The following is a 13,474-nucleotide window of genomic DNA, read 5'->3' as shown; positions in this document are numbered from 1 at the left end:
TCATGCAACGCCCAATTAGATGGTACGTTACTGCACCCTTTACCGTTTTATCCTTTAACAAGTTCTCATGACTTCTGCACATGCCTCCTTATGTTACTATACACAAATCAGTTTCTAAACATCAGAATGTGGCAGTAGCAATATGAACTCACGGTTTCCGACCACTGTCCCTTGAGCATCCAACTAACATTACATTTAAAATGCTCAAATGGGCTAACAATTGAGTTAAAGGGGACTCCCCTCCATGGCTGTCCCAACATGCACAATCAACCAGAACATTCCCCAATCTCACACCATGTAAAAGGAACAATTCTCAGCTCATTAACACATACCAAATCCCCTAACCGATTCAAGCACAAAAGAGGGATGAAAAAATTAACATATGGCAGTAGCCTTACCTTAAGGTGAAATCAGTTCCTCCTCTTGAATTTCTTAAGATGGGAGATGTTACACCAACTTGTACTTGAAAAATAAAGGGTTTTCTCAGATTTTTAATGGTGAACTTGCAGGCCAGCACTTTGGAGCTTCTAGGGTTTCTTTTTGGGAGTAAATTGCTGTAGAACAAGTGAGAGATATATGAAATGAATTTCATTCTCTTAAGGGTCCTTTATGGACGTTTTTACATTAAGAAATATGTAGAAATATCTAGTCCCTCACTTTAAGTAAGCAGGTACATCACTCCCTTAATTTCTGCCACAAGTTCTTTAAGTAGCTGCATCACCTAGTTGCCCTTTTCTTTTAAAATGCAGTCCACATATTTCCTAAGTAGGTGCATCACCTACTTACCACTTATTTAAGTAGGTCAGCAGTTAATCTACCATTAAGAACCTATGTCATCCTTTCTACGTAAGCTACACATGTACGTAAGTAACTTAATTACGTAAGATATCCGAATCAGTAGCTTAAGCAAGTAGGTTGATTACTATGACAAATTATACTTTACTTACTCTATTTAGCCTCAAACCTCTTTCGAATATTGTCAAACCTATTTCAAACCCTCACTACTCACATAGAACTAGTATATGCAAAATATGGGACGTTACATCCTCCCCTCCTTAGGAACATTCGTCCTCCAATGTTTGCCTAATTATTCAGCTCCAATCAAGTTCAATCAAGCCTATGTTGAATTCTACTGTTAGCCACATAATACGCACAGACTTATACTTACTTGTTACTGTCTCAACTCAGCACTTTGACCCTTCTCCTCGGATTGAAATAAATGAGGATATTTGGACTTCATTGCTTCTTCCGCCTCCCATGTAACTTCTTCAACTTGTTGGTTTCTCCATAGTACTTTTACAGAAGCTACTTCTTTATTTCTTAGTTTCTTAACTTGTCGATCCAAAATTGCGATGGGTACTTCTTCGTAAGTGAGATCTTCTGTAACGTGTACATCTTCCGTAGGAGTGATACGAGATGGGTCGCCTATGCATTTTCGAAGCATTGAGACATGAAATACTGGATGGACTGTTGAGAGCTCTTGAGGTAGCTCTAACTCATACGCGACTTGACCAACTCTTCGAATAATTTTATATGGCCCTATATAGCGCGGACTCAGCTTCCCCTTTTTACCAAATCTCATTACCCCTTTCATTGGGGATACCTTCAAAAATACCCAATCTCCTATGAAAAATTCCAGTCCTCTCCTTCTATTATCTGCATATGATTTATGTCGGCTTTGAGCTGTTGCTAATCGTTGTTGTATCACCTTAACTTTTTCCATAGCTTGATGAACAAGATCTGGCCCAAATAAGGCAGTTTTGCCCGCTTCAAACCATCCGATCGGTGACCTGCACTTTCTCCCATATAACGCTTCATAAGGTTCCATTCTGATACTTGAATGGTAGCTGTTGTTGTAAGCAAACTCAATAAGCGGCAAATGATCATCCCAACTACCTTTGAAGTCTAATATACAAGCTCGCAACATATCCTCAACTGTTTGGATTGTACATTCTGCCTGACCATCCGTTTGAGGGTGAAAGGTTGTGCTTAAATTCACTTGCGTTCCCAAACTCTTCTGAAATGACTTCCAAAAGTTTGCGGTGAATTGAGCTCCTCTATCAGATATAATAGAGATTGGTACTCCATGTAGCCGAACTATCTCTTTAATATACAACTTTGCATACTCTTCAACTGTATAAGTAGTCTTGACCGGTAAGAAGTGCGCTGCTTTGGTGAGTCTATCAACAATCACCCATATGGAATCAAACTTCCGAAATGTGCGAGGCAAACCAGTGACAAAATCCATATTAATCTTATCCCACTTCCACATTGGAAGTTCTATACGCTGCATATAACCTCCAGGCTTCTGGTGCTCTACTTTAACTTGTTGACAATTTGGACAATGAGCTACAAATTTTGCAATGCTCTTCTTCATATTACCCCACCGATATACTTCTTTCAAGTCATGATACATTTTTGTTGATCCCGGATGGACAGAATATCTTGAATGATGTGCTTCCATCATAATCCTTCTTCTTAGTCCATCTATGTTAGGTACACACAATATGTTTTGGCATTGAAGTACTCCCTCTTCTGTAAGCTCAAATGCCTTTGTCATACCTTGTTGTACATTCTCCTTAAGTTGTAATAGGATAGGATCCGTGTACTGCTTCTCTTTCACCTCCGCTACAAATGAGGATTCTGCAGCATTTTGCACAATAACTCCTTCATCTAGGGATTCAAGAAGGCGAACCCCCAAGCTAGCTAATTGACGTAGATCTTTAGTTATTTGCTACCTTCCTATGGACTGCCCATAAGTGCTTGCCATCATTTTACGACTTAAAGCATCAACTACAACATTTGCCTTCCCGGCATGATTAAGATATCAATGTCATAATCTTTTAATAACTCAAGCCACCTTCGTTGCCTCAAATTCAGATCCTTTTGCTTAAAGATGTATTGCAAACTCTTGTGATCAGTATATATATCAACGTGAACACCATATAAGTAGTGGCGCCATATCTTCAAAGCAAACACAACTGCTGCTAGCTCTAGATCATGGGTTGGATAGTTTTTCTCATGTGACCGCAACTGCCTTGAGGCATAAGCTATCACCTTACCATGCAGCATCAACACACATCCTAAGCCCACTCCCGATGCATCCCAATACACTACGTACCCTTCCGTGCTTTCTGGAAGTACCAATACATGTGTAGAAGTCAATTTATTCTTCAGTTCTTGGAAGCTTCTTTCACATGCATCGCTCCACTGGAACTTGACTTCTTTTTGTGTTAGTTTTGTTAATGGTGCGGAAATAGAAGCAAATCCTTCAACAAACCTTCTATAATAACCTGCCAGCCCAAGGAAACTATGAACCTCCATAGGTGTTGTAGGTCTTGGCCAGTTCTTCACAGCTTCTATCTTTTGGGTATCAACCCTTACTCCTTTATCAGATACAATATGACCCAAAAATGCCACAGATCTTAACCAAAACTCACATTTAGAGAACTTTGCATACAACTTTCGATCACGAATAATCTGTAACACCTGCCGTAAGTGATTAGCATGGTCCTCTTTAGATCTTGAATACACCATAATGTCATCTATAAATACTATCACGAACACATCCAAAAATGGCTTGAACACCCTATTCATCAAATCCATAAAAGCTGCTGGTGCATTTGTTCGCCCAAATGACATAACTAAAAACTCGAAATGACCATACCGTGTTCGAAAAGTCGTCTTGGGTATATCTTAATCTCTGACCCTCACTTGGTGATAACTCGACCTCAAGTCAATTTTTGAAAAGCACTTAGCACCCTATAACTGATCAAACAAATCATCAATTCTTGGGAGGGGATATTTGCTCTTAATCGTTACCTTATTCAATTGTTGGTAATCAATACACATTCTCAATGAGCCATCTTTCTTGCGTACAAATAAAACTGGTGCTCCCCAAAGGGACATACTAGGCCTTATGAATCCTTTTTCTAACAAATCATTTAATTGTTCCTTCAACTCCCGTAATTCTGTCGGGGCCATTCTATATGGAGGAATGGAGATAGGTTAAGTATCTGGAATTATATCAATACCAAACTCTACTTCTCGTTCTGCAGGCAAACCTAGAAGATCTTCAGGAAATTCATTTACCAACGGAACAAATTGAAGAGTTGGTGGATGTGCATCTATCTTTCTTACTCTTACTAAATGGCATATGTAGCCTTTGGACATCATCTTCTTCTCCTTAAAATAAGAAATAAACTTACCTCTTGGCGCCCCAATATTACCTTTCCATTCAAGGACTGCCTCTTTTGGAAAATGGAAATGCACCATCTTAGTTCGGCATTCTACTGTAGCATAACAAGAAGCTAACCAATCCATACCCTAATGACATCAAAATCAACCATTTCTAGTTCAACAAGGTCAGCTAATGTATTACGACCACAGACAGTTACTATGCACTTTCCATAGACTCTTCTAACTATAATAGATTCACCAATCGGTGTAGACACTTCAATTGGTTTAACCAATAATTCTGGTGTTCTTTTGAACTTTGCAGCAATCAATGGAGCGACATACGATAGTGTAGACCCCGGATCAATTAATGCATATACAATATGTGAAAAGATGGATAATTTACCTGTAACCACATCCGGTGAAGCCTCCAAATTTTGTCGATTCCCTAGGGCATACGTGCGATTCTGAACTCCACTAAAACTAGCTGCCCCTCTCACACCTCTACCACGACCTGCAGGCATTTGTGCACCCCTGCCTAAAGAAGGATCTAATGAAGACGATGCAGCAATCGATCCAGCAGGTTGTGCCATACCACCCATGCCCCTTTGAGGGCAATTTCTCATCATGTGTCCCGGTGTACCACACCAAAAACAAACATCTGTCCCAAACCTACATGTGCCTAGATGATTTCTCCCGCATTGTATACAAAGTTGTCGAGGAGGTCTTGATTGGCTCATAATTCCCTGCTCGTGGTGCCCCGCTGTTCTTGAGCTTTGGCTTTTACCTCTTTGCCCAAACTGATCGCCCCTAGACCCTCGAGGTGGAGCACTAGCTGTAGAGTAGAAAAATGATGGCCTAGGCGGTCTATTAGAAAACCGAGGCTTAAACTCACCTTGAGATTGGGTAAACTGCCCCGTAGATTTGGCCCTCTTGGACTGCCCTCTTTCCGGCTCTTGTGCCCTTCTTCTTTGCCTTTGATCCTCCAACTTTTGTGCAAAAGCTTGCATCCTCGCTATATCCATGTCTTTATTCAAAGAAGCAATGGTACAATCTCTAACCAAATATGAATCTAATCTGTCCACATATCGATGAACTCTATCCTCCATAGTAGACACTACTTTAGGAGCATACCTGGATAAAGAATTAAACTTGAGACTGTACTCCCTCACGCTCATATTCCCTGGTGGAGATTTAAATACTGACCAGCACGGGCCTCTCGGATGTCCAATGGCTAATAATGGTCAAAAAATGCCTTTTTGAACTCTTTCCAACTAGCTAAAGGTGCATCTGTAACCCTTGATTGCTTCCAAGCTTCATACCACAATATAACCATACCCCTGAGTCTATATGTTGCTAGTTCAACTGCTTCTTTACCACTTACATGCATAACATCCAAAGTTCGTTGAATCTGATCAATAAAGTCTTGCGGATCTTCTTTAGGATCTGACCCGGTGAATGATGGAGGGTCCAAATTAAGAAAATCACATATCCGCGTACTAGCAGCCCTATCTGCACCACTCGTACCTGCAATTGGACCTTCTTTCCTTTGCCCTTGGCCAGCAACTATACGAGTCAATAATTGGACTGCATTCTTTAATTCTTGCTCAATAGTATTAATAGGGGGTTCTCGAGGTGCTGCTTCCCTCCTTAAATCATCTGGAGATGGAGCAGTCGGGGAAGTCTGTGATAGAGACTCATTTTGAGCCTCACTTTGATAAGCTTGTCTAGGTAATGATTGGCTACTCCCATCTCCGGCAGCCACATCTATTTGCTTGCCTGTATTTTTACTCCTTCTTGTAACCGGCATTTTTGCTATAATAAAACAATTTAGAGGTTAGATATAATCCACCTACAATATGGCTCTATCGCACGATCTAGAAGATGAAACAACAGAAACAACTCCTACATGTCCCGTAGCATCCTGTTTATAGATGTGGTGCAGAACACATCCATAAGCAAGACTCTACATAGACATGACTTTGTAGACTCCCGAGGATGACCAGCTCTGATACCACTTTTGTCACGCCTCAGATCTGATTAAGACGGACAGGCACCCGATGTCTAAATGGCCCGGGAGAACCAACTTACAACCTGTACTTACCATACATTTAACTATGATAACTATGAATCTATGACAAGCTTATATGCCCTGTAGTGATAAAAGACCGACATAGACAGGCCCAAAACTTATGTACAACACTTGGCCATGGAGGTCACAATTGTTAAGAGACAAGACAAAACCAAACTTTATACATTAGTCTACAAAGCCTCTACAAGATAGACAACCTTAGTTTAGGTCGGGACAAGGCCCCACCTTACCCTTAACTACTATATGGTAAGAAAATAGATGCCAAAGACTCGATTAAGCCCCGAATCAACTTGGAGCTCACCAATAGCAGTTGAGTGTCCTGTGCTCCTACTGGGGAGGTCTACTAGCTGGAGTACCTGTGGCTGCAGCATGAAATGCAGTGTCTCCCAAGAGGGACGTCGTACGAAGAATGTACTGAATATGTAAGGCAATAACATATGTAAACAAGAGCTCAATTGAAATCAAGTATCAATATGTAAATGCATAGATCAGATTAAAGACCACCCTTGTTGCTGTTGTGGGATCATGTACATTATATTCTTTTCTGTAATTTTCTTTACATTGCGATCTCTGTAAAGCATGTGATACAAATAACCAACTGATCAGTGGTAAAAGAGGATGAACCATGCTAGGCATTTTAACCCCTGAGATGTTGTCCTCAAATATATAAATTTGGGATCGACCCATGCTAGGCTTTCGCCCCTAGGCTGCCACCCTTATACACAAATTGGGATCGACCCATGCTATGCTTTTGCCCCTGGGCTGCAACCCTTACACATATACCGCTTCATATAGTTTCTTTAATCTTTGAGATTGTTATTTTGGTGGTCATAATTATTTTTGAGCATCAAAACTGTGGATCAGTAGTAGGAAACATGTGAATATGCACTTAGGGCAACAATAATAACACAAGATGGAAATGTAACACTAATGAATTACATAAGAGCTCAAATGACACAATGGACCTCATTTGATTGACAGGAGGAATCACAAAGCTACTGCTGAAATTACCTTTTTCTCATACCAATACTTGGAAAAGTAAAGATGCACATATATTGAAGCAATTGGACACACTAAGGAGAGGGGAACTATTATTAGCTGTGTTTGGGATTGTACGCTGCCACTAAGTGTCTTTTACTTGAAAGAGCACTTAGGAAGCTCACTTGTTGGTAGTGACACAAGCAGAGTTCATGCCAAATAATATAGAATCGAATAGCCTTACATACCTTGTTGTACAACTCAGATAGTACAACGAATTAACCTCCTTCCTTTCCGATTATTAATCTATAATGAAATAAGTAACACAACTAATATTAGTAGCTAACCAACAGATTGGGCTACTTTAAACTTGGCAAACAGTAATCAGGCAGCAAACCCATACTTATCAAACCGATGGCATGCATTTCACCCCTTCTCCTGTAATAACGTCATATACAATACGACCTTCTAATAAGGTCCCCTGAAACTCCTCGGGCATTATAACATATGCAAAACAGTATATAAAGGGGTTGCAGGCAGCAAGCACATGCAACGCCCAATTAGATGGTACGTTACTGCACCCTTTACCATTTTATCCTTTAACAAGTTCTCATGACTTCTGCACATGCCTCCTTATGTTACTATACACAAATTAGTTTCTAAACATCAGAATGTGGCAGTAGCAATATGAACTCACGATTTCCGACCACTGTCCCTTGAGCATCCAACTAACATTACATTTAAAATGCTCAAATTGGCTGACAATTGAGTTAAAGGGGACTCCCCTCCATGGCTGTCCCAACATGCACAATCAACCAGAACATTCCCCAATCTCACACCATGTAAAAGGAACAATTCTCAGCTCATTAACACATACCAAATCCCCTAACCGATTCAAGCACAAAAGAGGCATGAAAAAATTAACATATGGAAGTAGCCTTATCTTAAGGTGAAATCAGTTCCTCCTCTTGAATTTCTTAAGATGGGAGATGTTACACCAACTTGTACTTGAAAAATAAAGGGTTTTCTCATATTTTTAATGGTGAACTTGCAGGCCATCACTTTGGAGCTTCTAGGGTTTCTTTTTGGGAGCAAATTGTTGTAGAACAAGTGCGAGATATATGAAATGAATTTCATTCTCTTAAGGGTCCTTTATGGACATTTTTAGATTAAGAAAAATGTAGAAATATCTAGTCCCTCACTTTAAGTAAGCAGGTACATCACTCCCTTAATTTCTGCCACAAGTTCTTTAAGTAGCTGCATCACCTAGTTGCCCTTTTCTTTTAAATTGCAGTCCACATATTTCCTAAGTAGGTGCATCACCTACTTACCACTTATTTAAGTAGGTCAGCAATTAATCTACCAGTAAGAACCTATGTCATCCTTTCTACGTAAGATACACATGTACGTGAGTAACTTAATTACGTAAGATATCCGAATCAGTAGCTTAAGCAAGTAGGTTGATTACTATGACAAATTATACTTTACTTACTCTACTTAGCCTCAAGCCTCTTTCGAATATTGTCAAACCTATTTCAAACCCTCACTACTCACATAGAACTAGTATATGCAAAATATGGGACGTTACATCCTCCCCTCCTTAGGAACATTCGTCCTCAAATGTTTCCCTAATTATTCAGCTCCAATCAAGTTCAATCAAGCCTATGTTGAATTCTACTGTTAGCCACATAATACGCACAGACTTATACTTACTTGTTACTGTCTCAACTCAGCACTTTGACCCTTCTCCTCGGATTGAAATAAATGAGGATATTTGGACTTCATTGCTTCTTCCGCCTCCCATGTAATTTCTTCAACTTGTTGGTTTCTCCATAGTACTTTTACAGAAGCTACTTCTTTATTTCTTAGTTTCTTAACTTGTCGATCCAAAATTGCGATGGGTACTTCTTCGTAAGTGAGATCTTCTGTAACGTGTACATCTTCCGTAGGAGTGATACGAGATGGGTCGCCTATGCATTTTCGAAGCATTGAGACATGAAATACTGGATGGACTGTTGAGAGCTCTTGAGGTAGCTCTAACTCATACGCGACTTGACCAACTCTTCGAATAATTTTATATGGCCCTATATAGCGCGGACTCAACTTCCCCTTTTTACCAAATCTCATTACCCCTTTCATAGGGGATACCTTCAAAAATACCCAATCTCCTATGAAAAATTCCAGTCCTCTCCTTCTATTATCTGCATATGATTTATGTCGGCTTTGAGCTGTTGCTAATCGTTGTTGTATCACCTTAACTTTTTCCATAGCTTGATGAACAAGATCTGGCCCAAATAAGGCAGTTTTGCCCGCTTCAAACCATCCGATCGGTGACCTGCACTTTCTCCCATATAACGCTTCATAAGGTTCCATTCTGATACTTGAATGGTAGCTGTTGTTGTAAGCAAACTCAATAAGCGGCAAATGATCATCCCAACTACCTTTGAAGTCTAATATACAAGCTCGCAACATATCCTCAACTGTTTGGATTGTACATTCTGCCTGACCATCCGTTTGAGGGTGAAAGGTTGTGCTTAAATTCACTTGCGTTCCCAAACTCTTCTGAAATGACTTCCAAAAGTTTGCGGTGAATTGAGCTCCTCTATCAGATATAATAGAGATTGGTACTCCATGTAGCCGAACTATCTCTTTAATATACAACTTTGCATACTCTTCAACTGTATAAGTAGTCTTGACCGGTAAGAAGTGCGCTGCTTTGGTGAGTCTATCAACAATCACCCATATGGAATCAAACTTCCGAAATGTGCGAGGCAAACCAGTGACAAAATCCATATTAATCTTATCCCACTTCCACATTGGAAGTTCTATACGCTGCATATAACCTCCAGGCTTCTGGTGCTCTACTTTAACTTGTTGACAATTTGGACAATGAGCTACAAATTTTGCAATGCTCTTCTTCATATTACCCCACCGATATACTTCTTTCAAGTCATGATACATTTTTGTTGATCCCGGATGGACAGAATATCTTGAATGATGTGCTTCCATCATAATCCTTCTTCTTAGTCCATCTATGTTAGGTACACACAATATGTTTTGGCATTGAAGTACTCCCTCTTCTGTAAGCTCAAATGCCTTTGTCATACCTTGTTGTACATTCTCCTTAAGCTGTAATAGGATAGGATCCGTGTACTGCTTCTCTTTCACCTCCGCTACAAATGAGGATTCTGCAGCATTTTGCACAATAACTCCTTCATCTAGGGATTCAAGAAGGCGAACCCCCAAGCTAGCTAATTGACGTAGATCTTTAGTTATTTGCTACCTTCCTATGGACTGCCCATAAGTGCTTGCCATCATTTTACGACTTAAAGCATCAACTACAACATTTGCCTTCCCGGCATGATTAAGATATCAATGTCATAATCTTTTAATAACTCAAGCCACCTTCGTTGCCTCAAATTCAGATCCTTTTGCTTAAAGATGTATTGCAAACTCTTGTGATCAGTATATATATCAACGTGAACACCATATAAGTAGTGGCGCCATATCTTCAAAGCAAACACAACTGCTGCTAGCTCTAGATCATGGGTTGGATAGTTTTTCTCATGTGACCGCAACTGCCTTGAGGCATAAGCTATCACCTTACCATGCAGCATCAACACACATCCTAAGCTCACTCCCGATGCATCCCAATACACTACGTACCCTTCCGTGCTTTCTGGAAGTACCAATACATGTGTAGAAGTCAATTTATTCTTCAGTTCTTCGAAGCTTCTTTCACATGCATCGCTCCACTGGAACTTGACTTCTTTTTGTGTTAGTTTTGTTAATGGTGCGGAAATAGAAGCAAATCCTTCAACAAACCTTCTATAATAACCTGCCAGCCCAAGGAAACTATGAACCTCCATAGGTGTTGTAGGTCTTGGCCAGTTCTTCACAGCTTCTATCTTTTGGGTATCAACCCTTACTCCTTTATCAGATACAATATGACCCAAAAATGCCACAGATCTTAACCAAAACTCACATTTAGAGAACTTTGCATACAACTTTCGATCACGAATAATCTGTAACACCTGTCGTAAGTGATTAGCATGGTCCTCTTTAGATCTTGAATACACCATAATGTCATCTATAAATACTATCACGAACACATCCAAAAATGGCTTGAACACCCTATTCATCAAATCCAAAAAAGCTGCTGGTGCATTTGTTCGCCCAAATAACATAACTAAAAACTCGAAATGACCATACCGTGTTCGAAAAGTCGTCTTGGGTATATCTTAATCTCTGACCCTCACTTGGTGATAACTCGACCTCAAGTCAATTTTTGAAAAGCACTTAGCACCCTGTAACTGATCAAACAAATCATCAATTCTTGGGAGGGGATATTTGCTCTTAATCGTTACCTTATTCAATTGTTGGTAATCAATACACATTCTCAATGAGCCATCTTTCTTGCGTACAAATAAAACTGGTGCTCCCCAAAGGGACATACTAGGCCTTATGAATCCTTTTTCTAACAAATCATTTAATTGTTCCTTCAACTCCCGTAATTCTGTCGGGGCCATTCTATATGGAGGAATGGAGATAGGTTAAGTATCTGGAATTATATCAATACCAAACTCTACTTCTCGTTCTGCAGGCAAACCTAGAAGATCTTCAGGAAATTCATTTACCAACGGAACAAATTGAAGAGTTGGTGGATGTGCATCTATCTTTCTTACTCTTACTAAATGGCATATGTAGCCTTTGGACATCATCTTCTTCTCCTTAAAATAAGAAATAAACTTACCTCTTGGCGCCCCAATATTACCTTTCCATTCAAGGACTGCCTCTTTTGGAAAATGGAAATGCACCATCTTAGTTCGGCATTCTACTGTAGCATAACAAGAAGCTAACCAATCCATACCCTAATGACATCAAAATCAACCATTTCTAGTTCAACAAGGTCAGCTAATGTATTACGACCACAGACAGTTACTATGCACTTTCCATAGACTCTTCTAACTATAATAGATTCACCAATCGGTGTAGACACTTCAATTGGTTTAACCAATAATTCTGGTGTTCTTTTGAACTTTGCAGCAATCAATGGAGCGACATACGATAGTGTAGACCCCGGATCAATTAATGCATATACAATATGTGAAAAGATGGATAATTTACCTGTAACCACATCCGGTGAAGCCTCCAAATTTTGTCGATTCCCTAGGGCATACGTGCGATTCTGAACTCCACTAAAACTAGCTGCCCCTCTCACACCTCTACCACGACCTGCAGGCATTTGTGCACCCCTGCCTAAAGAAGGATCTGATGAAGACGATGCAGCAATCGATCCAGCAGGTTGTGCCATACCACCCATGCCCCTTTGAGGGCAATTTCTCATTATGTGTCCCGGTGTACCACACCAAAAACAAACATCTGTCCCAAACCTACATGTGCCTAGATGATTTCTCCCGCATTGTATACAAAGTTGTCGAGGAGGTCTTGATTGGCTCATAATTCCCTGCTCGTGGTGCCCCGCTGTTCTTGAGCTTTGGCTTTTACCTCTTTGCCCAAACTGATCGCCCCTAGACCCTCGAGGTGGAGCACTAGCTGTAGAGTAGAAAAATGATGGCCTAGGCGGTCTATTAGAAAACCGAGGCTTAAACTCACCTTGAGATTGGGTAAACTGCCCCGTAGATTTGGCCCTCTTGGACTGCCCTCTTTCCGACTCTTGTGCCCTTCTTCTTTGCCTTTGATCCTCCAACTTTTGTGCAAAAGCTTGCATCCTCGCTATATCCATGTCTTTATTCAAAGAAGCAATGGTACAATCTCTAACCAAATATGAATCTAATCTGTCCACATATCGATGAACTCTATCCTCCATAGTAGACACTACTTTAGGAGCATACCTGGATAAAGAATTAAACTTGAGACTGTACTCCCTCACGCTCATATTCCCTGGTGGAGATTTAAATACTGACCAGCATGGGCCTCTCGGACGTCCAATGGCTAATAATGGTCAAAAAATGCCTTTTTGAACTCTTTCCAACTAGCTAAAGGTGCATCTGTAACCCTTGATTGCTTCCAAGCTTCATACCACAATATAACCATACCCCTGAGTCTATATGTTGCTAGTTCAACTGCTTCTTTACCACTTACATGCATAACATCCAAAGTTCGTTGAATCTGATCAATAAAGTCTTGCGGATCTTCTTTAGGATCTGACCCGGTGAATGATGGAGGGTCCAAATTAAGAAAATCACATATCCGCGTACTAGCAGC

The sequence above is a fragment of the Solanum stenotomum genome, chromosome 10 (assembly GCF_019186545.1).
Source record: "Solanum stenotomum isolate F172 chromosome 10, ASM1918654v1, whole genome shotgun sequence".
Classification (NCBI taxonomy): Eukaryota; Viridiplantae; Streptophyta; class Magnoliopsida; order Solanales; family Solanaceae; genus Solanum; species Solanum stenotomum.
Note: the sequence above shows the minus strand (reverse complement) of the source record.